This window comes from Abramis brama, assembly GCF_963993115.1.
Source record: "Abramis brama genome assembly, chromosome: 25".
NCBI classification, from domain to species: Eukaryota; Metazoa; Chordata; class Actinopteri; order Cypriniformes; family Leuciscidae; genus Abramis; species Abramis brama.
Genome location: NC_139987.1, coordinates 3,066,060 through 3,092,461, shown reverse-complemented (window position 1 = coordinate 3,092,461; position 26,402 = coordinate 3,066,060). Strand labels below are relative to the sequence as shown.

The window sequence follows — 26,402 nt, the reverse complement described above, 5'->3', positions numbered from 1 at the left end:
AGAAAAAAGAAAAGTAAAATAGGGCTTTTGTCAGCATTTATGACATGTTTGCATGAACAAATTTATACGTAACAGAATTTTAGGAACATAGGTTTAAAAACCAAATGGATTGTGACCCAATGCTGTGTTTAGGAAAAAAAATACTAACTATTAAAATACTAATCGAAAACAGTAAGCCAAAAGACTGGTGTGTTCAAAAACATAGTATTCGAAAAACAGTAGACAAAAACTTCCACTGAGATTGTGAAGTGTGCATTTGATGGACACTGTACTATCCCATGAGGCCACGGGAGGGGATTTGTGAATGGCAGTGAAGTGACGCAACTGATGCTGGTACTGCAGGTCACAGGATAAGGAGAACATGGTGGATGTAGTACATATGTTAGTCTCAAGTCTAGAACCACTTTTGTCAATAGCTATTTATATGCTGCAGGTTAGTTTTTGAATAACTAATTTCATACATTTTATAGATATTTATTCATTACAGGGAACTACACTAACCTTTTCCACTGGTGGCACTTGCGCTACTAACTTTTTCAGTTACTGGCGCAAAACATGATTTGGTCGCACAAATTGTTTATAGTAAGCCGCTCTGGATAATAATGAACAATAATGAAACTGTATTGCATACAGAAGTGCTTTTTATTTTACTTGCCATCTTTTAAACCACATGCCTTCTTGTTTTTGTTTTCTTTAACATTGGTTGGGATAGATTTACTGCAATAGAAAATACAGTGCACAATAAAGTGCAAAATGGATTTCAACATGCTATGGTTGGCACAGATGGGCAGACTCCTGAACTCTTATGCACCGATGTGAAAATTGTGGCCGATACCGATAATAACTGATATTAATATTGCTGTTATGGCCGATACCGATATCTCTGTATAGAAAACAAATTTACTGATAATCAAATAAAGAGATATTTTTTTACTTTAGAAATGACTTATATTGGGCACCTTTACCAGTGTTTGCAAAATATGTCACACATAGGACACACATGCATTATATTGCATTGCATTGCTGGTCAACTTGTCTAAAATTAAGAAACCCCTAGAAAACAGTAAAAAAAAAAAAAAAAAACAGGAACATTGTGTACAATTAAGATAGGCTACTTAATTTATTATTCCAATATCCAAATATGATACTAAATACCACAGGGAAAAGGGCTTCTATTTGTGACGTGCTGTCTTTGCATTTGAACATTGTAGGCTACATTTTAAACAGGACACGCATTAGCTGAATAAATTATGTTTGTAAAAGCCAATACAAACATATTTATAGAAAACAGTTGACAATGAATAGACAGGAGTCCAATAATAGCATAACGAATCACTTATTCTAAAAATAATATCAAGTAGGCTATAAGTTAGACGAATCCGACATATAACGAGGGCTATGTTAACAGTAAAACGCCCGTCATTTAACGATTTTTAAAAACACAGATGGATAATACAAAATGCTTTCTGACATTTTGACAGAAAAAAAACAAAAACAAGCAAGAACAAAATTTAAACTATAGCCCGTCAATTTTCATTGTGTGCTCTGTGTGCGCGCGTCCGTGTTTTGAGAGAGAGAGAGCTCAGCACTGATACAATGGTACGTCTAAGTAACGGTCGCGGGGCTGAAGCCAACTTGATGTGTTGAATGCTCAGAGCAAGTTATAAAACGTATTCTTAAAATACACATTTCTGTTTTAAAAAATGCTCATAGTAAATCATAGCATATTGCCTAAAACATAGGTGCAAAAATAATCAGTGATACATTTGCGACCCATTAAAAATTAGGGTCGCAATGGCATTTCAAAAGGTCGCATATGCGACCATTTTGGTCGCAGTGTAGTTCCCTGCATTAGACCCACAAAATCTGTGGTCATTTGGTCCTCTTCACTTGCACACATTACTACTGTATGTGTATGAAGGATTTGCACTTGCCTGTGCCAAACTTGTTGCAATGATGCTATTGTAGGGTATTGTGGGTGGATGTTAGAGCATTGCTAGGTTGTTGTTTACCGGCCCAAGTCGAAAGAGTCCACCCACAAGTCTCTATCGCTTGGGGTCCTTCCTTCAGACCAAGTATATGAGTTTTTCTGCTTTATCATCCATAATTCCAACTGCTTAGCATTAGAATTAGCATCAGAACCCCTCTCTTCAACAAGCCACACAATTTGAGCCATCACTCATGTATAGCAGGCCGTTTCTAGGCATAGGCGAACAAGGCAGTCGCTAATGGCATCACGAGCTGGAGGGGGGTGCCTATAAGTTCCTCAACACATTAAAGTGGACCTATTATGCAAAATTCCCTTTTACATGGTGTTTGAACATAAATGTGTGTCTGTAGTGCAGGGTTTCTCAAACTTGGTCCTGGAGGGCCACTGTCCTGCACAGTTTAGCTCCAACCCTGATCAAACACACCTGAGCAAGCTAATCAGTGTCTTCAGGATCACTAGAAACTCACAGCTAGGTGTGTTTGATCAGGGTTGGAGCTAAAGGGTTGATCACTGCAGGACAGTGGCCCTCCAGGACCGAGTTTGAGAAACCCTGCTGTAGTGCGTGTAGCCGTGTACACAACCATCCTATAATGATAAAAATCCACTCACTCCTCTTTTTTTAATCCACATAAATCATAAGCAGTGTCTCAGAACAAGCCGTTTGCAGATTATAGTTTTTGTGATGTCACACATGCTTAGGCCACGCCCACCACTGCTGACACTCCACCCTATTAGCACAGACCCCGCCCTCAGTGAGCTGAACACAGTCCATGTTTATCTCCTCGCCAGAGCATTTAACAGCAGTATTCACCGAAGAAATATATTCTTATTAAAGCTACTAAAGTTATTCAGTCAAGAGCAGTGAGTGATTTTCTGTTTTTCTTTTGTTGTTTGATTCATATTAACAGCATATATAGCAGTAGGTACTGTATATTACGCTGCTTTCACTTTAATACACAGATCTAATATACACATGCGATTTCTTTACTTGCTGTTTACATTCACAAACATAGCCGCCTGTGTTTATGTGAACTTTGTGTGTTTTTGACATATCCTTGTGTGTATTTGACAGTTTATGTGCAATAAGATGTGAAAGAGAACTTTTCGTTTAATACTCAAGGGACGCTCCATCTGACATCCAGCTCTCTGTGCGGACTAAAACGCATGCAAATAATAAACTTTCATGATGATGATGATGAAGAACTGCAATGTCACGTGAGCGTGATCGCGATAGAGATGATAATCAAAACCAAACATATGTTTTATTTTTTGGCACAGTATGCGAGGCAAGAGCAGTACAGGCTCCGCCCTCTTCTGGAAAGCGGGTTGGCGAGCAGCAGCTCATTTGCATTTAAAGATACATGCAACAGCATGTTTTCCCTTCCACTCAAAAATGGGCATTTACAACAGGGTATAATAAACTGTGGGGTATTTTGAGCTGAAACTTCACAGACACATTCTGGGGTCACCTGAGACTTATATCGCATATTGTAAAAAGGGGTATTATATGCCCCTTTTAACATAACACACCATTTTACAAACACACACACAAAAAAAAAAAAAAAAATCACCCCCTGTTAAACATTTAAATAGTTGAGTATTAGTATTATGCTAATACTCAACTATTTAAATGTTTAACAGGGGGTGATTTTTTTTTTTTTTTTTTGTGTGTGTGTTTGTAAAATGGTGGGGAATAGTATAATAGTATATGATTAATAGTATTATTACTATTGCCTAATAATAGTATTATTACTCTGCCACTAATAGTATATGATTTTTAAATGTTGTCAAAAAGACTGTGACCAGACTTACAAATATTTAGTGTATATTGAAATTATACATTCACATGTGGGGGAAAAAAATCAAAATGTCAGTAATATACAAACATCTTTCTTATATGAAATATTTTAAATAATCATATTATCCTAATCAAGTGCATCAATTGTCATCTTAGCGGTATTATATCCCATAAATTTAACTCCAAAAAAAATTTAAATATACTGGGGATGCCATTAAAGCCTTGGTTTCGTTCACAGAATTATAAGTTTACTAAACTCATATCTGTATAATGAAAAAGGCATTTATGTTAAATTTGAGTAATTTTAAAGTAATTTATTGTCTTAAGTAATGTTAAGTAATATTAACAAACAATTTAATATATGCTGAGACATGAGCTAATTTAACCCTTTCATGCATGAATTATGATAACCTCAGTCAGGATTTTTGTGTTTTTATTGCTCTTAGGGCATGAAAAACAAGAATTGATTTTTATTTTATTTTTTTACAAATTTTTCAAAGATATCTTCAGATGTCCACTTGAGTGGACAGCATGCGGTTATGGTTTAAACTTAAGATATACTATATTAAATATAAGACAATAATCAAACAGATAAAGTAGGCTATGTGAATTTAACAAAATAATCAATGCAATTATATCAAATCATGTGAAAACTATAAAATATATACAAAAAATATAAATGCAAAATATTGCAAAGGCTTCATACAACTTCATACAAGTTGCACTTCGCATATCTTTGATATCAGAACATGAGGACGTGATTCCATCAGAATTTTCTACAGCCTGTCAAGGTACAACTGTGGAAACCACTCAGATGCTCTCTCCAGTGCACCAGAGTATGGAGATTTACCCTTATTAGCTGATAATTCTGATTATGTTCAAGATGGACATGCACATTTCTATCATAGCCCTCCTCTGATAAAACCTAGCGATACGTTTTTTTCAATCCATCTGAAATTATCAGTGTTGGGGGTAAGCATTACAAGTAACATGCATAACGCATTCAGATTACTTTTTTGATGTTACAAGTAAAGTAATGTGTTACAAGTAACATGCATTACCTAATCAGATTACTTTTTGATCTAACAAGTAATTAACTACAAGTAATGTGCACTACCTAATCAGATTACTTTTTGATGTTATGAGTAAAGAAACGCATTACAATAACGCACATTACATAATCAGATTACTTTTTGATGTTATGAGTAAGGAAACGCATTACAAGTAACATGCATTACATAATCAGATTACTTTTTGATGTAACGAGTAAAAAAAACACATTACAAGTAACATGCATTACGTAATCAGATTACTTTGTGATGTTATGAGTAAAGAAACGCATTACAATAACGCACATTACATAATCAGATTACTTTTTGATGTTATGAGTAAGGAAACGCATTACAAGTAACAACATCAAAAAGTAATCTGATTACGTAATGCATGTTACTTGTAATGCGTTTTTTTACTCATAACATCAAAAAGTAATTGATTACGTAATGCATGTTACTTGTAATGCGTTTTTTTACTCATAACATCAAAAAGTAATTGATTACGTAATGCATGAGTAAAAAAACGCATTACAAGTAACATGCATTACGTAATCACATGACTTTTTTCAATGTCAATGAAAATTACATTCTAATAATACAAGTACATTTATTTACAGTAAAAAAAGTCACTGCAGATTAAGTTTTTAAGTTTTAAATTTCAAAAACAATATTCACATTATAATTATGAATTGTAGCTGAAATATAGCAATTGATGCATGACGTCCACTACAGTGGACGTGATTAATCAGAGTTTTCTCTCAATCTAAAGTCAAAACTTGGAAAATTTTACTGTGATATGACTCATTAGATATTGCTTGATGCTGCAATATTTTTTTTACCTACAAGAGTCTCCTAGGATAGAAGGAATGGGTGGATATTCCGGAGCAACTTGGCATGTCTGACTGACCCTTGGCCATCTTGGTTTGGAGGGGGAAAAATCGAAACACAAAGGCTTGCCACTTGCCACAAATCTGAGAGCTTCCTGTCCCTCCATTGACAGTCCACGCAAATACCACGTTCAAGCCCCAGAAAGGTGTAAAGGTACATCATTAAAGTACTCCATGCGACTCCAGTGGTTTAACATACATTTTATTAAACTACGCAAGTGCTGTGTTTGCAGCAACAAAACATTTATGACGTAATTTATAAAATATTAATTTCCAACATGCGTTGTTAAGTGAGCGTGCATCGAAGATTAATAATTTGTAAATAAAGTTGAGTTTTTTTGTTGTTGTTTTTTCGTGCAAACAAAGTACTCTTGTTGCTTCATAAAAAAAAAATTTGTCAGGACAGAAATCTCTTAGATTTTATCAAAAATATCTTAAGTGTTTCGAAGATGAGCAAAACTCTTACTGGTTTGGAACAACATAAAGGTGAATAATTAATGACGGAATTTAAATTTTTGGATGAATTAAGTCTTTAATTTACTTGGAAATCAGTAAATTCAAGTCTTAATCTAACCAAAATAGTTTATTGTTTTAGTCACGAAAGTCTAAGATGATTGAACTTTTTCCACCATAAACTTGCTGTATTTATAAAACACAAATAGTATTAATTGTAAATGGTCTGGTTTTGTGTTGTCTAGGGAACCAGCACTCCAGGATTTTGAGAAAGTTGGATCTGCACAGCCTTTCCTGCTCTGTGAAACACCTATGCACTGAACTTTACTGTTAGGAACTGGACACAACTGATCCACTCATATCCTGCAACTGTTTTTCATCTGTTGAATGTTGTTGCTGTACTGTTGCAAAGTCGAAGGTATTGACTCAACTTCACTGACACAGGGCTTTCATTCACTGACATGTACAGGACTTGAAGTTTTAGATAGACCATTTGATGAGCAGCTTTCACATAATTCTGATGACAGAAATGGCTATATTTTGCCTTCATTTATTTTAAAAGTTAACCTATGATGTATGATGTAAAGGGACTTGTTCGTTAATAAAAACTAGTTTGTTAAAACAACTGTTTGCATTTTGCCTTTATTTTTAACTTTACAATGAACAGAATTCTACTATGATCCCAGACTAAGGTTACATTTGAACTTTCTGGATTGTTTTGATGTGCATTCAATGTTATCAATAGGTTAAATGCTTTGCTTTTATTTCTGAAAAGATTCCTTTAGTCAAAAAGCAAATCTCATAAATACAAACTCATTTTGAGTCAAATTTAACACTCCTGAAATGTATAAATTGATTCCCAATAGTATTACAAATCAATAGAGATCAATTCTACAAGAGTTGCATTTTATGTTAAACTTTACATCCTATGTAGTGTTAATATGGCAACAACTCGGTAGTGTTGAAAGAAAAACACACATTTGGTGTTCATTTTTGACACTACGCACTGGTGTTGGGTAAATTCAACACTAACCAGTGTTGACTAGTGTTAAAAGTTAACTATTTAGAGAGTTGCTGCAACTCTATCATAGTGTTAAATATTTAACACTTTGAAAAGTGTAGTTTTAACTCGATCTAGTGTGGACCAATGTAGACACTTTTAAAGTGTTGAATTTAACTCTATAGGTGTTGAATTAGCACTGCTGATTTTGCTGTGTGAAAACATAGAATTTGTTTTAAAAAAAAAAAAAAAAAAAGAAAAGTAAAATAGGGCTTTTGTCAGCATTTATGACATGTTTGCATGAACAAATTTATACGTAACAGAATTTTAGGAACATAGGTTTAAAAACCAAATGGATTGTGACCCAATGCTGTGTTTAGGAAAAAAAATACTAACTATTAAAATACTAATCGAAAACAGTAAGCCAAAAGACTGGTGTGTTCAAAAACATAGTATTCGAAAAACAGTAGACAAAAACTTCCACTGAGATTGTGAAGTGTGCATTTGATGGACACTGTACTATCCCATGAGGCCACGGGAGGGGATTTGTGAATGGCAGTGAAGTGACGCAACTGATGCTGGTACTGCAGGTCACAGGATAAGGAGAACATGGTGGATGTAGTACATATGTTAGTCTCAAGTCTAGAACCACTTTTGTCAATAGCTATTTATATGCTGCAGGTTAGTTTTTGAATAACTAATTTCATACATTTTATAGATATTTATTCATTACAGGGAACTACACTAACCTTTTCCACTGGTGGCACTTGCGCTACTAACTTTTTCAGTTACTGGCGCAAAACATGATTTGGTCGCACAAATTGTTTATAGTAAGCCGCTCTGGATAATAATGAACAATAATGAAACTGTATTGCATACAGAAGTGCTTTTTATTTTACTTGCCATCTTTTAAACCACATGCCTTCTTGTTTTTGTTTTCTTTAACATTGGTTGGGATAGATTTACTGCAATAGAAAATACAGTGCACAATAAAGTGCAAAATGGATTTCAACATGCTATGGTTGGCACAGATGGGCAGACTCCTGAACTCTTATGCACCGATGTGAAAATTGTGGCCGATACCGATAATAACTGATATTAATATTGCTGTTATGGCCGATACCGATATCTCTGTATAGAAAACAAATTTACTGATAATCAAATAAAGAGATATTTTTTTACTTTAGAAATGACTTATATTGGGCACCTTTACCAGTGTTTGCAAAATATGTCACACATAGGACACACATGCATTATATTGCATTGCATTGCTGGTCAACTTGTCTAAAATTAAGAAACCCCTAGAAAACAGTAAAAAAAAAAAAAAAAAACAGGAACATTGTGTACAATTAAGATAGGCTACTTAATTTATTATTCCAATATCCAAATATGATACTAAATACCACAGGGAAAAGGGCTTCTATTTGTGACGTGCTGTCTTTGCATTTGAACATTGTAGGCTACATTTTAAACAGGACACGCATTAGCTGAATAAATTATGTTTGTAAAAGCCAATACAAACATATTTATAGAAAACAGTTGACAATGAATAGACAGGAGTCCAATAATAGCATAACGAATCACTTATTCTAAAAATAATATCAAGTAGGCTATAAGTTAGACGAATCCGACATATAACGAGGGCTATGTTAACAGTAAAACGCCCGTCATTTAACGATTTTTAAAAACACAGATGGATAATACAAAATGCTTTCTGACATTTTGACAGAAAAAAAACAAAAACAAGCAAGAACAAAATTTAAACTATAGCCCGTCAATTTTCATTGTGTGCTCTGTGTGCGCGCGTCCGTGTTTTGAGAGAGAGAGAGCTCAGCACTGATACAATGGTACGTCTAAGTAACGGTCGCGGGGCTGAAGCCAACTTGATGTGTTGAATGCTCAGAGCAAGTTATAAAACGTATTCTTAAAATACACATTTCTGTTTTAAAAAATGCTCATAGTAAATCATAGCATATTGCCTAAAACATAGGTGCAAAAATAATCAGTGATACATTTGCGACCCATTAAAAATTAGGGTCGCAATGGCATTTCAAAAGGTCGCATATGCGACCATTTTGGTCGCAGTGTAGTTCCCTGCATTAGACCCACAAAATCTGTGGTCATTTGGTCCTCTTCACTTGCACACATTACTACTGTATGTGTATGAAGGATTTGCACTTGCCTGTGCCAAACTTGTTGCAATGATGCTATTGTAGGGTATTGTGGGTGGATGTTAGAGCATTGCTAGGTTGTTGTTTACCGGCCCAAGTCGAAAGAGTCCACCCACAAGTCTCTATCGCTTGGGGTCCTTCCTTCAGACCAAGTATATGAGTTTTTCTGCTTTATCATCCATAATTCCAACTGCTTAGCATTAGAATTAGCATCAGAACCCCTCTCTTCAACAAGCCACACAATTTGAGCCATCACTCATGTATAGCAGGCCGTTTCTAGGCATAGGCGAACAAGGCAGTCGCTAATGGCATCACGAGCTGGAGGGGGGTGCCTATAAGTTCCTCAACACATTAAAGTGGACCTATTATGCAAAATTCCCTTTTACATGGTGTTTGAACATAAATGTGTGTCTGTAGTGCAGGGTTTCTCAAACTTGGTCCTGGAGGGCCACTGTCCTGCACAGTTTAGCTCCAACCCTGATCAAACACACCTGAGCAAGCTAATCAGTGTCTTCAGGATCACTAGAAACTCACAGCTAGGTGTGTTTGATCAGGGTTGGAGCTAAAGGGTTGATCACTGCAGGACAGTGGCCCTCCAGGACCGAGTTTGAGAAACCCTGCTGTAGTGCGTGTAGCCGTGTACACAACCATCCTATAATGATAAAAATCCACTCACTCCTCTTTTTTTAATCCACATAAATCATAAGCAGTGTCTCAGAACAAGCCGTTTGCAGATTATAGTTTTTGTGATGTCACACATGCTTAGGCCACGCCCACCACTGCTGACACTCCACCCTATTAGCACAGACCCCGCCCTCAGTGAGCTGAACACAGTCCATGTTTATCTCCTCGCCAGAGCATTTAACAGCAGTATTCACCGAAGAAATATATTCTTATTAAAGCTACTAAAGTTATTCAGTCAAGAGCAGTGAGTGATTTTCTGTTTTTCTTTTGTTGTTTGATTCATATTAACAGCATATATAGCAGTAGGTACTGTATATTACGCTGCTTTCACTTTAATACACAGATCTAATATACACATGCGATTTCTTTACTTGCTGTTTACATTCACAAACATAGCCGCCTGTGTTTATGTGAACTTTGTGTGTTTTTGACATATCCTTGTGTGTATTTGACAGTTTATGTGCAATAAGATGTGAAAGAGAACTTTTCGTTTAATACTCAAGGGACGCTCCATCTGACATCCAGCTCTCTGTGCGGACTAAAACGCATGCAAATAATAAACTTTCATGATGATGATGATGAAGAACTGCAATGTCACGTGAGCGTGATCGCGATAGAGATGATAATCAAAACCAAACATATGTTTTATTTTTTGGCACAGTATGCGAGGCAAGAGCAGTACAGGCTCCGCCCTCTTCTGGAAAGCGGGTTGGCGAGCAGCAGCTCATTTGCATTTAAAGATACATGCAACAGCATGTTTTCCCTTCCACTCAAAAATGGGCATTTACAACAGGGTATAATAAACTGTGGGGTATTTTGAGCTGAAACTTCACAGACACATTCTGGGGTCACCTGAGACTTATATCGCATATTGTAAAAAGGGGTATTATATGCCCCTTTTAACATAACACACCATTTTACAAACACACACACAAAAAAAAAAAAAAAAATCACCCCCTGTTAAACATTTAAATAGTTGAGTATTAGTATTATGCTAATACTCAACTATTTAAATGTTTAACAGGGGGTGATTTTTTTTTTTTTTTTTTGTGTGTGTGTTTGTAAAATGGTGGGGAATAGTATAATAGTATATGATTAATAGTATTATTACTATTGCCTAATAATAGTATTATTACTCTGCCACTAATAGTATATGATTTTTAAATGTTGTCAAAAAGACTGTGACCAGACTTACAAATATTTAGTGTATATTGAAATTATACATTCACATGTGGGGGAAAAAAATCAAAATGTCAGTAATATACAAACATCTTTCTTATATGAAATATTTTAAATAATCATATTATCCTAATCAAGTGCATCAATTGTCATCTTAGCGGTATTATATCCCATAAATTTAACTCCAAAAAAAATTTAAATATACTGGGGATGCCATTAAAGCCTTGGTTTCGTTCACAGAATTATAAGTTTACTAAACTCATATCTGTATAATGAAAAAGGCATTTATGTTAAATTTGAGTAATTTTAAAGTAATTTATTGTCTTAAGTAATGTTAAGTAATATTAACAAACAATTTAATATATGCTGAGACATGAGCTAATTTAACCCTTTCATGCATGAATTATGATAACCTCAGTCAGGATTTTTGTGTTTTTATTGCTCTTAGGGCATGAAAAACAAGAATTGATTTTTATTTTATTTTTTTACAAATTTTTCAAAGATATCTTCAGATGTCCACTTGAGTGGACAGCATGCGGTTATGGTTTAAACTTAAGATATACTATATTAAATATAAGACAATAATCAAACAGATAAAGTAGGCTATGTGAATTTAACAAAATAATCAATGCAATTATATCAAATCATGTGAAAACTATAAAATATATACAAAAAATATAAATGCAAAATATTGCAAAGGCTTCATACAACTTCATACAAGTTGCACTTCGCATATCTTTGATATCAGAACATGAGGACGTGATTCCATCAGAATTTTCTACAGCCTGTCAAGGTACAACTGTGGAAACCACTCAGATGCTCTCTCCAGTGCACCAGAGTATGGAGATTTACCCTTATTAGCTGATAATTCTGATTATGTTCAAGATGGACATGCACATTTCTATCATAGCCCTCCTCTGATAAAACCTAGCGATACGTTTTTTTCAATCCATCTGAAATTATCAGTGTTGGGGGTAAGCATTACAAGTAACATGCATAACGCATTCAGATTACTTTTTTGATGTTACAAGTAAAGTAATGTGTTACAAGTAACATGCATTACCTAATCAGATTACTTTTTGATCTAACAAGTAATTAACTACAAGTAATGTGCACTACCTAATCAGATTACTTTTTGATGTTATGAGTAAAGAAACGCATTACAATAACGCACATTACATAATCAGATTACTTTTTGATGTTATGAGTAAGGAAACGCATTACAAGTAACATGCATTACATAATCAGATTACTTTTTGATGTAACGAGTAAAAAAAACACATTACAAGTAACATGCATTACGTAATCAGATTACTTTGTGATGTTATGAGTAAAGAAACGCATTACAATAACGCACATTACATAATCAGATTACTTTTTGATGTTATGAGTAAGGAAACGCATTACAAGTAACAACATCAAAAAGTAATCTGATTACGTAATGCATGTTACTTGTAATGCGTTTTTTTACTCATAACATCAAAAAGTAATTGATTACGTAATGCATGTTACTTGTAATGCGTTTTTTTACTCATAACATCAAAAAGTAATTGATTACGTAATGCATGAGTAAAAAAACGCATTACAAGTAACATGCATTACGTAATCACATGACTTTTTTCAATGTCAATGAAAATTACATTCTAATAATACAAGTACATTTATTTACAGTAAAAAAAGTCACTGCAGATTAAGTTTTTAAGTTTTAAATTTCAAAAACAATATTCACATTATAATTATGAATTGTAGCTGAAATATAGCAATTGATGCATGACGTCCACTACAGTGGACGTGATTAATCAGAGTTTTCTCTCAATCTAAAGTCAAAACTTGGAAAATTTTACTGTGATATGACTCATTAGATATTGCTTGATGCTGCAATATTTTTTTTACCTACAAGAGTCTCCTAGGATAGAAGGAATGGGTGGATATTCCGGAGCAACTTGGCATGTCTGACTGACCCTTGGCCATCTTGGTTTGGAGGGGGAAAAATCGAAACACAAAGGCTTGCCACTTGGTTGCAATTTATAAGATGATGCACCAGGGTCCAACGAAGGGGCTGATGTGCAACTTTGCCATAAAATCCTGTGCAAATTCAAGAAAATGCTTTTTTAATAGCTGTCCACTGTAGTGACCACTATGCGTGAAAGGGTTAAGTGTTTTAATAAAGCATGTTTTATTGGAAAAATATTAGGCTACTGTTGCATTATTGAAAGTGAAAAAAACTTTCTATATTTTATATTTATTTGGGAATATAGATGTATGCAAACTGTAAGATGAGAATAAAAAGTGAGAATAAAAAAAGATTCTGTTGGTACTTAAATTTCATAAAATATTTTTTTCTTTAAGGTCCTAAAAAGTCTTAAATATATCTTAAGTGGAATAACAATCTTCTTTATTATTTTAAGAGGTCTTAATCAGGAATTGCAATACAGACTAATTTGAATATTAAACTTTAAAAGGATGCCAAGAAAGTGCTTATGATCTGCTGTTGATGACAATGTTTACTTTATGGCGTTAATATTGTAATATATAGCAGATGATTGCAAGAGTGCGCTGCATTTCATTTTTATAAAAAAAATATTTTTTTTTTTTTTTTTTGTAAAGCATAGACATTTCAAATTTATTTCGGGTTTGTTTATAATTAAAAGTCATTCATTATGCATAATTTTTTTTTTTCTCCTGGTTATTATTGGTATTTTGGTGGCTCAATAAACCATATCAGGCATTTAATTCAAAGTAAACTGTAGCTTCTGTTTGGGCTGAGACTAAGAACATTATTTAACACATTATTCAATACAAAGATTTTACTAGTATCGGCAAGATAGTGTGTGTATAAATATTTTAAATCCTAAATTTTAAATTTTTTGTATTCTAATACATTTTCATTATGCCCCTTAAAATATTTTAATGTGCTCGCCCTGTATTATTATCACCAATGCAATAACTGAACATATGAACAATATTAATAGTAATGCTTGCCTTAGCAAACACCCCTACTTATACTTAAAACAGGCTACTTTGATCTCCTTTGATTATGTGCTCAAAAAAAGGGATAAAAATAGCTAGCTTGTTTTATTTTATCCTTTAGGAAAAGCAAAATGAGATGCCGCATGCATAAATACCATATAAGACAAACTAGCTGTTTGCAAGACATCTGCATGAATGTGTAGGAAATCCTCCAGAACTATGTTGATGTCAGATATTGTCCTCTGGCTGTGTCCATCCCAGCCAACACAGCATCTGTCCAGCTCATGTATACTGTATCTGAGCCTGTGATCCAAGCACTGTCCCGAGGGACAAACTGTGACATTTCTCCAGCAGCACATCGTCTCTCTGACTGCCATCAGTGTAATGTGATACCAGTCAGAAGCCACTAATGGACTGGGGGTTCATGAGGCCCAGCTCAGATAAATGAAGAAGCATCAACTGGTAGACACAGACTGCAAAACATAGAAAGCTGCCTCCTGTCCACAGCTGAACTGAGCGCTCTTCAAAGGCACAAACTCTTTAGAAAAACTCAATTAGTGCTCCTCATGTGCGTTAGATGCTATTGATTTCAACAAAGATACAAGTGTTAGCATGTTGCAAAGCTAACGTCTCGATACTCTAAGCTTTAAGTCGGCATTAAATGGAAATTACTCCATTTTCTAAATGCATCTTAGGCCACATTTACATTATATGGTTCAAGTGACCCAATTCTGATTTTTCCTCCCATATGGCACAGATGGGATATGACCCACGAACGTGTGAGCAGGAAAAAAAGCACATGGATTCCGATATTCTCAGAATGGTTTCAGGACTCATTCCTATGAGGAAATAAATATGATATAAATCAGATATGTGCATTTTTGTCTGCCATGTAAGCAGACAGATCAGATATCCTTGTCAATGCAAGTCGGATAATACGTCATTGAAAAGCGATAGCGGCAAATGACGTCAACTCTTTAGTGTTGTCAAAAGTACTGTACCTACTTTGGTACAAGTCAGTACTGAAATTTAAAAAATGTGACGATACCAGGATTTCCCTCTAGCATTTTGAGTGCTGTTGAACGAATTCATAAACCCCTCTGATTGGCCATCGTCCTCACGTGCTCAACATGTCTCTGATTGGGCATCGTCTTCACGCACTCAACATCTCTGTCTCTGATTGGCCATCGTGTTCACACCCTCAACATCTGTTTCTGACTGGCCATCGTCTTCACGCGCTCATCATATGACTCTGATTGGCCATCGTCTTCATGCGCTCAACATCTCTGTCTCTGATTGGCCATCGTGTTCACACACTCAACATCTGTCTCTGACTGGCCATCGTCTTCACGCACTCAACATATGACTCTGATTGGCCATCGTCTTCACGCGCTCAACATCTCTGTCTCTGATTGGCCATCGTCTTCACGCGCTCAACATCTCTGTCTCTGATTGGCCATCGTGTTCACACCCTCAACATCTGTTTCTGATTGGCCATCGTCTTCACGCGCTCAACATCTCTGTCTCTGATTGGCCATCGTCTTCATGCGCTCAACATCTCTGTCTCTGATTGGCCATCGTGTTCACACACTCAACATCTGTCTCTGACTGGCCATCGTCTTCACGCACTCAACATATGACTCTGATTGGCCATCGTCTTCACGCACTCAACATATGACTCTGATTGGCCATCGTCTTCACGCGCTCAACATCTGTCTCTGATTGGCCATCGTGTTCACACGCTCAACATCTGTCTCTGACTGGCCATCGTCTTCACGCGCTCATCATATGTATCTGACTGGCCATCGTCTTCACGCACTCAACATATGACTCTGATTGGCCATCGTCTTCACGCGCTCATCATATGACTCTGATTGGCCATCGTTTTCACGCGCTCAACATCTCTGTCTCTGATTGGCCATCGTGTTCACACCCTCAACATCGGTTTCTGACTGGCCATTGTCTTCACACACTCAACATATGACTCTGATTGGCCATCGTCTTCACGCGCTCAACATCTCTGTCTCTGATTGGCCATCGTGTTCACACACTCAACATCTGTCTCTGACTGGCCATCGTCTTCACGCGCTCATCATATGTATCTGACTGGCCATCGTCCTCACGCACTCAATATATGTCTCTGATTGGCCATCGTCTTCACGCGCTCAACATCTCTGTCTCTGATTGGCCATCGTGTTCACACGCTCAACATCTCTGTCTCTGATTGGCCATCGTGTTCACACGCTCAACATCTTTGTCTCTGATTGGCCATCGTCTTCACGCGCTCAGCATCTCTGTCTCTGATTGGCCATCGTCTTCACGCGCTCAACATCCGTCTCTGATTGGCCATCATCTTCATGCGCTCAACATCTGTCTCTGATTGGCCATCGTCTTCACGCACTCAACATACGTCTCTGATTGGCCATCATCTTCACGCGCTCAACATCTCTGTCTCTGATTGGCTACAATGACTACCATGGGTTGTTTTACTGGTATAAGGCGTCCAACACGTATACGCAGTGTGTTATAAGAATTGCAGGTACCAAATACAATGCTTTATAAAACAACAACAAAGATTGTTAAATCTTAATTTTACACTTAGTTACAATAATACACAAGAGAGAAGAACAGAGGTAACCTATAAAATCAAATAGTTTTTAAAGTCTTTATAGCTACTGGAAAAAAGCTATTTCGTAGTTCTTGTTTTAACCAGACTGTAACGCCTTCCAGAAGGTAAAAGTCTGAAAAGTGTATTGTGTACATGCAGATATCAGATATGGGCAGGGCCGCATTAATGCATAGTGACGCCGGAAAAAAATTATAACCACATTTTATAATGAGTTGACGGTCTCTTTAAAATGACGCTTTATCGCTTTGCTTTGAATGCATGTGTCCAGAGAAGTGTCAAGACGCACTCCGTCTAGCAACTCACAGGTATCGCACACCGGACACGTCACGTTCAGTTCAAGATAACAGTCCACATCTAATCACAAAACATGCAATAGTTCATTTCAAGAAGTGGCGTCGATAAGTTCTGTGTTTGGAAATTGAGACAGAACAAACGGAAAGAAAAAGCACAATCTATATTATTATCTCTCTATAAGAAGCATAACTTAATTCATTAAGCCACAGAAAGACAATTTTTGCTAAAAGATGCACAATACACAATCTTCATTGGTCCGGATGTTTTGTTAATGGCATTTATTCCTGCAAAATAAAGGCTGATAACTTGCGATTTGTGATTAAGAATATTGAGTGAATGTAGATAATAGTTCTATGGATAAAGGGCCCCTTAAGAGCCCAAAGGCCTCTGATCTGGCCCTGGATATGGGTCACTTTTGAAAGAAGATGACTACAGCTGGTCATAAAAAAAAAATAAAAAAAATCAGAGTCAACAAATGGATTTGGGCATCAAGACCTGCAGTGTAAATGCGGCCTTAATGATCTTATTGTGAACGATTCATCCATCATATTGTTTTTTTTTACTTTTTTTTACCCCCTAATGTTTAATCAAAATGTCATAACTGTAACTTCTGGTGAAACGACAGACTTCTCTCTGGTGACTTATGGTGGACTTCTCCATCATTTCGTCCACATAAACTCCGCCCCTTTCTCACAGCAATCTGCATCCAACCAATCAACAACCAAGCCCCCTCCATCCAACCAATCAACAACCAAGCCCCCTCCCTACTTTTTTTTTTCTTCCGATAATCCGTTTCACTTGGATGTTGCATGTTCACATAGAATACAAATAATTGTATTCAATTGTATCATTGAACTATTTTATCAATATTTTTCAGAATGGAATAAATTCTAATGAACATTTCTTGTTCATACGCAAACCCACCCCGCAGATGATTTCATTGGTCAACTCAATCAAGTCAACCGACAAAAAAAATTCAGACTTAAAAAAATAAAATAAAAACTGGATGGTTTTAACATTAAAAAAAAAAAAAAAAAAAGAGAAAAGCTGTAAATACTGGTATTGTAACTTCACAGTTCTACAATATTGCACGTTGTACTTCCATTAAAAGTAATACGAGTGCACCATCTGTATATCTAAAGTATTTGACTCAGTTCACTTTATAGTAACTAAAAGGGGTTTGAGCTGGTTCTTGTAAAGAATCAGCCAAAAGTGTGAACACCCAAAGTTTTTCATTAAAAAAAAATATAATAATAATAATAATAATAATAATATAATATAAATATAAATATAAATATAAATATAAATATAAATATATATATATATATATATATATATATATATATATATATATATATATATTAGCTTCCCAACAAAATCACTGCAATTATTATATTGTGGATAATTCTATCCAACTCTATTCCAGTATTTTCATATTGAAATATAGCTACAGAAAAACAAAATATCGCAATGTCAGTTTTTTTTTAAAATGGCATGCAGCCCTACTAGGTATATGGAAATTTGGTCAAGAGCCTAGGACCCTAGAAAGCAGAACGATAATGCTAATGCTGTAAGCAACACCCTAGTGACCATTATGAACCACACAGAACACCAAATAACCACCCACAACTCCCTAGAAAGCTTTGAATGGGAAACGCCACTCACATTTTCAGGAGAAAACATAACAAACTAGTGTTAGCATGTACAGCAGCGCTCTGACATGCTGTATATTAACTGTGACAATAAATTATGTTTTTAACTCTGAAGGGTTAAGTATTCATCTAATCCGTTTTAAAAACGCCAGCACAGAAATGAGCAAATGAAGCGCAGTCAAGCAGAGTTCAGTTTAAATGTGTTCTCTGGAACTAAAACATAAATCCAAAGCGTCTCGCGTGGATAATTCTCTCTTCAAACACTTCAAGAGCTCTGCGCTATATCCTTTTTCCAATCCACCAGCAATTAACAGACGGAGAAAATCCATTACTTGCATACAGGAAAGTCCGCAGTTGTTCTACGGGGAAACCGTGATTCTCCTTCGCATTTCAACTGCTGGGTAATTAAAATCTTGACTGAGGCATTTCCGATTAGAGAATTAACCACAGCACTTGGACAGAGTTTCAGAAAGAAACTTCAGAAGAATGGAAAGGGTCACAGCGGATCTCAGTATTCTTCATCTTCCCGTTCTCTCCATTCCAGCCGACTTCACATCTGACGGATATCTGACCTGGCACAGTTCTTAGCAGTTTCAATTAAATAGTGCTTTTACAACTAAACAATCAAGTAGATGTCTATATATTCATGTTGCTCATACCCTGCCAGGACACTTTCCAAATGAAAATCTACAAATAAGCCCTTGTCAAACACAATGTGCTCAAACACAGCACGCGTCTCAGTCTCACAGATGTTCCCACTGAAGTTAGCATTCATCATGTGTGGCGCTTCACATTTGCTAAACCATCAGATCTTCAGGAAAGAGGTTTAGGCAGTCCCAATATTTTCTTTTCTTTTTGACTGAACAAATGACATGATATTTGCTGCATTTTTGTGCTGTTTTGCAGTGTCCACGCAATAGTCTATATACAGTCCGAAGAAACAAAGTATATATGTATTCTGTACACACAATATCGGTCGAAAGTGTGGCGTCAGTAAGGTTTTTTTTTTTTTTTTGTCCTTTTATTCAGCAAAGATGCATTATATTGATTAAACGTGACAGAAATATAATGCTGTTCTTTTGAACTTTCTAATCATCAAAGAATCCTGGAAAAATTGTCCACAGAAATATGAAGCAGCACAACTTATCTCGAGCATCAAATCATCATATTAGAATGATTTCTGAAGGATCATGTGACACTGAAGACTGGAGTAATGATGCTGAAAATTCAGCTTTGATCACAGGAATAAATTATAGTTTCAAACATTAAAATAGAAAACAGTACGACCCCAGACCTTTGAACTGTAGTGTATTATGAATTTTGTGACTTTTTCCATTTTTAAATTCCCAGGTTTTTTCTACGGCTCTGGAAAACACTCTAACGTCACATCGTATGAACTTATAAATTAGATACAATTACTTGGACAATATTAATAAGTTCTGTAGTTGTTTGAAGGTGGTGACTACGTTCAATCACATCATAAATAAAATTTCTGAAACATCAAACAAGAAAACATTCTTCCATTGTTCAACAAACGGTTTGTCCCGACTCAAACTACCACCATCGGATGAGCCAAAATTGAACATGTCAGGATGCTCAAACAAACAGAGCAATGTTTGGAATCACACACAGCAGCTTTAACTGCCTCTCGGGGAAAAAAGCAGATACATACCAATATAAATCATATTTGTAAGTTCTCTTATCACAGAAAATTGTGACATTTCTTCACAACTGCCATGAATAATCCAGGAGCAGGAACTATCTCCTCTTTGATAGCGCAGGCAGTCTGAATCCGTCTATCAGCCATGTGTTCTCCGCACATGTACAGATGTTACTAAATGAATCCCTCTGTAGGCTTTTCCTTGTCCTAGACAGGCTATGCTCATCAACATCCTTGTTTGTCCAGAAATTCCTATCAACCAATCAGATTTTAGGGTTAGGGTTGGCGATGTGGCTTCAACAACATTATCATTTCCCTGTGATTTGAGAGAATTGAAGGAATGACAGAAGATGTCCTACTTAGCAAAAATCACAGACAACGGTAGACTTTTTGCTCCAAAAAGCTCAAAAACATATTTAATATATGAGCGGTAAATAAATAAATATTAAGTATAATTAAATACGTCTGTACGCACTGTGATTCTGATTCTGCTTATCGATTCCCAGTTTCAATTCCAATTTTAGATAACCAAACATATTTGTTTCCTAGTCTTTTTGCAAAGCAACACTGCAGCTGAATACCATGAACAAAAATCAGCAGCCTAAAGAACAACCAACCAATAAACTAGACTATTATACATTTCAAACAATATTAAAAGGCAAGTAAACAGTCAGTATACAATAAGAACAAATAGGCTAAGCAAATTAGAAATATCACAAATAAATACAACTGAACAAAGTTCAGAAATTGAAATCAAATGTAAAATAACACTGCATAGTTTAATTTTTATAAATAAAATAGATGAATGCTTTTTAAAGTTACAAAGTTATTCAGTCAAGATCAAGGAGTGATTTTTTTCTTTTTCTTTTGTATTTTGATTAACTTTAATGACACAGGTGGCAATAGGTTTATTAGGCTGCTGTCACTTTAACGGTGTGTTCACACTTTTAGTTCGGTTCTCTTGGTCCGGATCAAAAAATAAAAATTATACATTTAGTCCTGGTTTGTGACAACACCGGTCACACCAGAAGCTCAACTTCCAAAGGGATAAACTGAAAATGCTCGCTGTGATCCGTGCCAGTGGACACGCACCGTTATGAATGACCATGCGCATTTTACTTTCGCTTTTAAATTAGCGGCAATTCGGGCACAGCACTTGCTTGAATGGTGGGTTCATTATTATTCGTGATGAAAAACAACAAATCAGAACAATGATAAACTCGCTTAAATAGGAGCTTTTACATTTCGCTTCGAAACCAAATCTTCCGCCATCGTCTTGTCAGTCGAGAGTGAGGTGAAATGGGTGAAGTGAGGTGAACTCTGAATCCTGCTGCTGATCTGTGCTGCAACTCTTGTTCGGCTCATGCTGAATTGAGCAGATGTGTTCAGTTTTTAATTGTATGTACTCTAACTAAACAATTTTTATTACTATATATATATATATATTTATTTATTTATTTATTATTATTTTTTTTTTTTAAACAACGGTGGGTGGAGGGTGATGCTGCGGTGGGCAAGTGATGTACCAGTGTTGCGGCTGAACACCAGGAACACTGACTACCGCAGCAAGCGATGGGCAACATCGTTACGCTTCAGCATTCTGCCTTTTTTAGGGTTGCATCTGGTGACATCATGTCCTGTTTTTGGTTCATTTAGATGTCTTTGGTCTGTGTTACGTTCATATTTCAGTCGAACCGCACCAGAGTTGGAAGAGAACTGAGACCAGGGTTACGGGAAGATGTTTTAGGTTGGGACATTGTGGGGTTCACCACTTTTGAATAAGAAACAATATCAAGTCTATAAAACTCATCAAAACTCTGCAACAAGTGTATCAGTGAGAACACTCGTTTAAACAGCATACACACATTTTTAGCCTTATTTATACTGCTTTCAATCGTAATGCAATGGGACATAAATTAAGTCTTTAAATAAAAGGGTTATTGAGGGTTGAGGGTTATTGTATCGGTTTAGACTGTCACATACAATCAAAGAGCCAGCACAGCGACAGGGAATAGAAATGAACACAAAAACCTGCCTATAGTGCCTACCTTACACAACACCCAAGGTGGACTTGCGCTCAGGAGTACAGCTGACAAATTCTTTCTATGCACACTGCAACAGTCACAATATGATGTCAGACTTTGCGTGTATGTTTTAAAAAACATAATTTAACATATAAATAACACTTTTTTTAATAGCCCACTTAATGTGTTTATTACAAATAAATTGCTAAATGTTAAAAATGCTGCTGCACCCCCAACACCCCGACTTCCCGCGACCCTGACCGAGACCTATCGTTTCAGGGGTCTCTGTCCGCTTTTGTTTGGTGCGCACCAGGGTTCAACGTCGGATGGCAGCATTTATACTAATTCAAAAGAACCGCACTAACAGAGCAAACACACAAGAGCTTGTTTTAACCAAACCAAACCTGCCAAGTGTGAACTCACCCTTAGACCTCATGCAGGATCCAATACACTGTTACACATGCGTTTTCTGTTTACGTTCCCTTAAGACAAAGCCGACTGGGTTTACGAGGATATTTTGACCATTTTGTGTGTATCCGATTCCAGAATTGGAATTGATTTTCGATTCCCAACCCTAATGGTCAGTTATGTTGGACATTTAAAGGAGTTTGTAACTTTTTTGAATGCTTGAACGCTTGTGCTCAGGCTGTGGGCACTCAGTAATCAATTCTGAAGTCAGTACTGACACCAGTCTTTTCTTATGTGTTCATTATATACATTGTGTAGGCTATAATGATGAATGAAACTGCTGGTTTACACGTTAGACCAACATAAGAAAATTTAGTTTGACAAATGTAAAAGTTAAGTTAAACATACTAGAGTAAACTAATTTGACCTAAACCAATAGGATAATAATTTAATTTCTTTCTAAACTTTTGATACATCTCTCTGTCCACCCATCAGATGAAATCCTGAAGGCACCCATGTACAGCAAGTACAAATAGTAGTAAAATCTTACCATGTCACAAAAAAGTCAAACAAATTTAGTTGAATAACCAACACTGAAAAAAGATTTTTGCTGCTTGTTCAAATTGCTGTTAAAATGAGCTAAAGCAACACAATTGTAATACATTTTGTCCTAACTTTATTTAATTGTGTTCAATCCACTTAAATATATGTCAAATTTAAGTTTACTTAATCCGTTTGTGTTGGGATTACATGAATGATTTTTGTTGCATTAACTGAAATTGGGTGGTGCTTGTTAGTTCCCAGCTTGCTTTGAATATGGCTGAATCAAGAGAGAGTAAATGTTGAAATGAAGTGTTATTTTATGTGTTTTTGAGCAAGATGAGAAAAAGGGAAGACTTGATGATGTGTATTAATGTTCAATTATGTTGGAATTATTAGAACCATTTAAATTACACTTACCACTGTGGAGAAGATTGGAGCATTTGCGTATGCTGTGGACTGATACTACTAGTTTCTTAACTGTTTTGCTGAAGGAGTATTTATTGATTAGCATTTAAGATGCTAATGTGCTATTTCTAGCTAATAGTTTGTTAACTAGCTAATATAGTCTTATATATTTAGTTGTGTGACACTAAAATATATAAAATCAAATGCCTAAAATCCTGAATCATGTCAGGGAGCTTTGTGAAATCATAAATTACTTAATTGGGTCACTTAAAATAACTTAATTCCATGATGTTGAAGTTACATTAACAAATTATGTTTGTTTAATTCATTCATGTGGGACCCATGCACAAGATTAATTTTGTAAAAAAAAAAAAAAATCAGTGAACTGAGACTTCATTCAGATGCCCAAACTGAATTCAAAAACACCAATATTTTACCAATCCAATAAACACACCTTATTTGTATCAATTTAATAATCCAGTATTAGGTAGCGAGAGTCAAGCTGACTCCACACAAAATACATGTAATCACTTTTAATTTCATGCATTTTCAAGTTCCATACCCCTAATTTGGGACCACAGCAACCAGAGACCATCCTTTAAACATGCAATGCAATGTGTTGCCCACTAAGTGTGTGAGTAAGCGAGGTGAGTATGTGAGGGTTCCCCCATCATGTGACCACTTCATGTCTTCAGAATATACTACAGTCCTGCATTCTGTTCTTTGCATGCAGTAAGATCCCAAAAATTCTGCAGGAGACCCTGAATCAATACACAAATCACTAAATTATGCTGTTCTGTCCAAAACATGTATCTGATTGAGTGCATTTTCCGATGAGCTGAACCCAAAGGCTTATGTGGAGCCATCTGTGGCCAGCATTACTGACACCCCAGATGACAAACCAGATAAACCATGTCAAATGCATCTAAACATCAAATACAAAGCGCGTTATAAGTCTTCATATCACTTATTTCGTTTGCCAAAGCACAAAATCTTTGAAACTTCCCTAGTAGGGCATTTTAAACGCGAATTCTACATAGCTGATGCATCATGCCATGAGGACAAGTGTCAATCATCATGAAGATGAAGCTCAAGAACGTATGAGAAGATCACTTGTTTCCAGCATGTAGCTTTCACTAGGTGTCCGAACAACCCAAGTTCTACATGATTTACTATTACACACCATTGCCGCATTTTTATTCGTATTTATTTTGGATATCCAAATAAAAGGAGGTTTAAGAAATCTCGCCGTTTCCTTGCCAACAAATGTAAAACGGACACAAAATATCAGTGGACGCACGAGACAATAGCAGGTCGCAACAACTACCACATGCTTCATCATTTCACCCCTCCGACCTCCTCAAACAACTTACCGTGCGATGGGTGTATATTATTCCCCAATTAATCCATCAGTGTTCTTTTGCCATAGATTCGGAAAACGGATATTCCATTATCTGTGTGTTTCTGCCGCGTTTCTGCGAAGCTGGGTTTGGTGTTTGATTGGAGATCAGTGATTAGAGGCGATCGTGAATGCTCAAGGAGTTCACACACACACACACACACACACACACACACACATATATACATACACACACACACACAGAGAGAGAGAGAGAGAGAGAGAGAGAGAGAGAGAGAGAGAGAGAGAGAGACGCTGAGAATAGTGGGAGGCGGGGCCGCCCGGGAGCCCGAATGTGCCAGTCCTGCCTCATGAATATTTATGACGCAAAGCGACGCTCGTCCAGTAGGGTTATCAGCGTGATGTAAATAATACTCAGAAGCTTAGCAGTAGCAGTTGTAGAAAAGGGAAATTCTGGGTGGGAATTCGATTCATTTAAAATTGAATCGGTTCGTTCGGACGGTTTTAGTGAACTGGCTCAAATAATCGATTCCGAGTCATTTTTGAGAACTGTTAAAGGTGTACTGTGTATTTTATTTAGGAGGATCTGTTGACAGAAATGCAATAGCCTATCATATACATAACTATGTTTTCAGTGGTGTATAAAGACATTACATACTGAACCGTTATGTTTTTATTACCTTAGAATGAGCAGTTTCTATCTACATACACAGCGTGTATGTTAATTCGCCATTTTGCGCCGTCATGTTTCTACAGTGGCCCTAAATGGACAAACGTGTTTCGTCACTATGTTGTTCTTCGTGCAAAGAAACTAGCTAAAGTCAGCGAATAAAACACTGACACAATGATGAACAAGTAACAATATTCGCAATAATATTTAGTTTTACTGAATAATTAAGTAAACATAATTTCTTACTTTATCTTTGTAAAGAAACCTCATTGCTTAACTGGCTGCTCTCTGCTGTCTCAGACGACGACATCACTTCCTGTCGGCCACCATAACTTCTGTTAGTTGCAATTCGCAACCTCACCACTAGATATCGCTAAAAATCACACACTGCACCTTTAAAGGGATAGTTCACCCAAAAATGAAAATTCTGTTGTTAATTAAGTTCGTATCGTTCCACACCCATAAGACCTCCGTTCATCTCCAGAACACAAATGAAGATATTTTGATGAAATCCGAATAGCAATATCAGCATCATACATTTCTTATCCCTGCACATATATATATATATATATA

At 36.1% G+C, this 26,402-nt stretch overlaps 1 protein-coding gene across 1 annotated transcript in view; it reads right to left on the bottom strand.

The window, feature by feature from the left end:
- Window positions 1–25,404, bottom strand: part of plppr1 (phospholipid phosphatase related 1) — a 77,066-nt gene extending 51,662 nt beyond the window's left edge. The window contains exon 1 of the mRNA XM_084103762.1: window positions 25,173–25,404. The gene's annotated coding sequence lies outside the window, so the exon portion shown is untranslated. The remainder of the gene's footprint in view (window positions 1–25,172) is intronic.
- Between the last annotated feature and the right edge of the window lie 998 nt (window positions 25,405–26,402).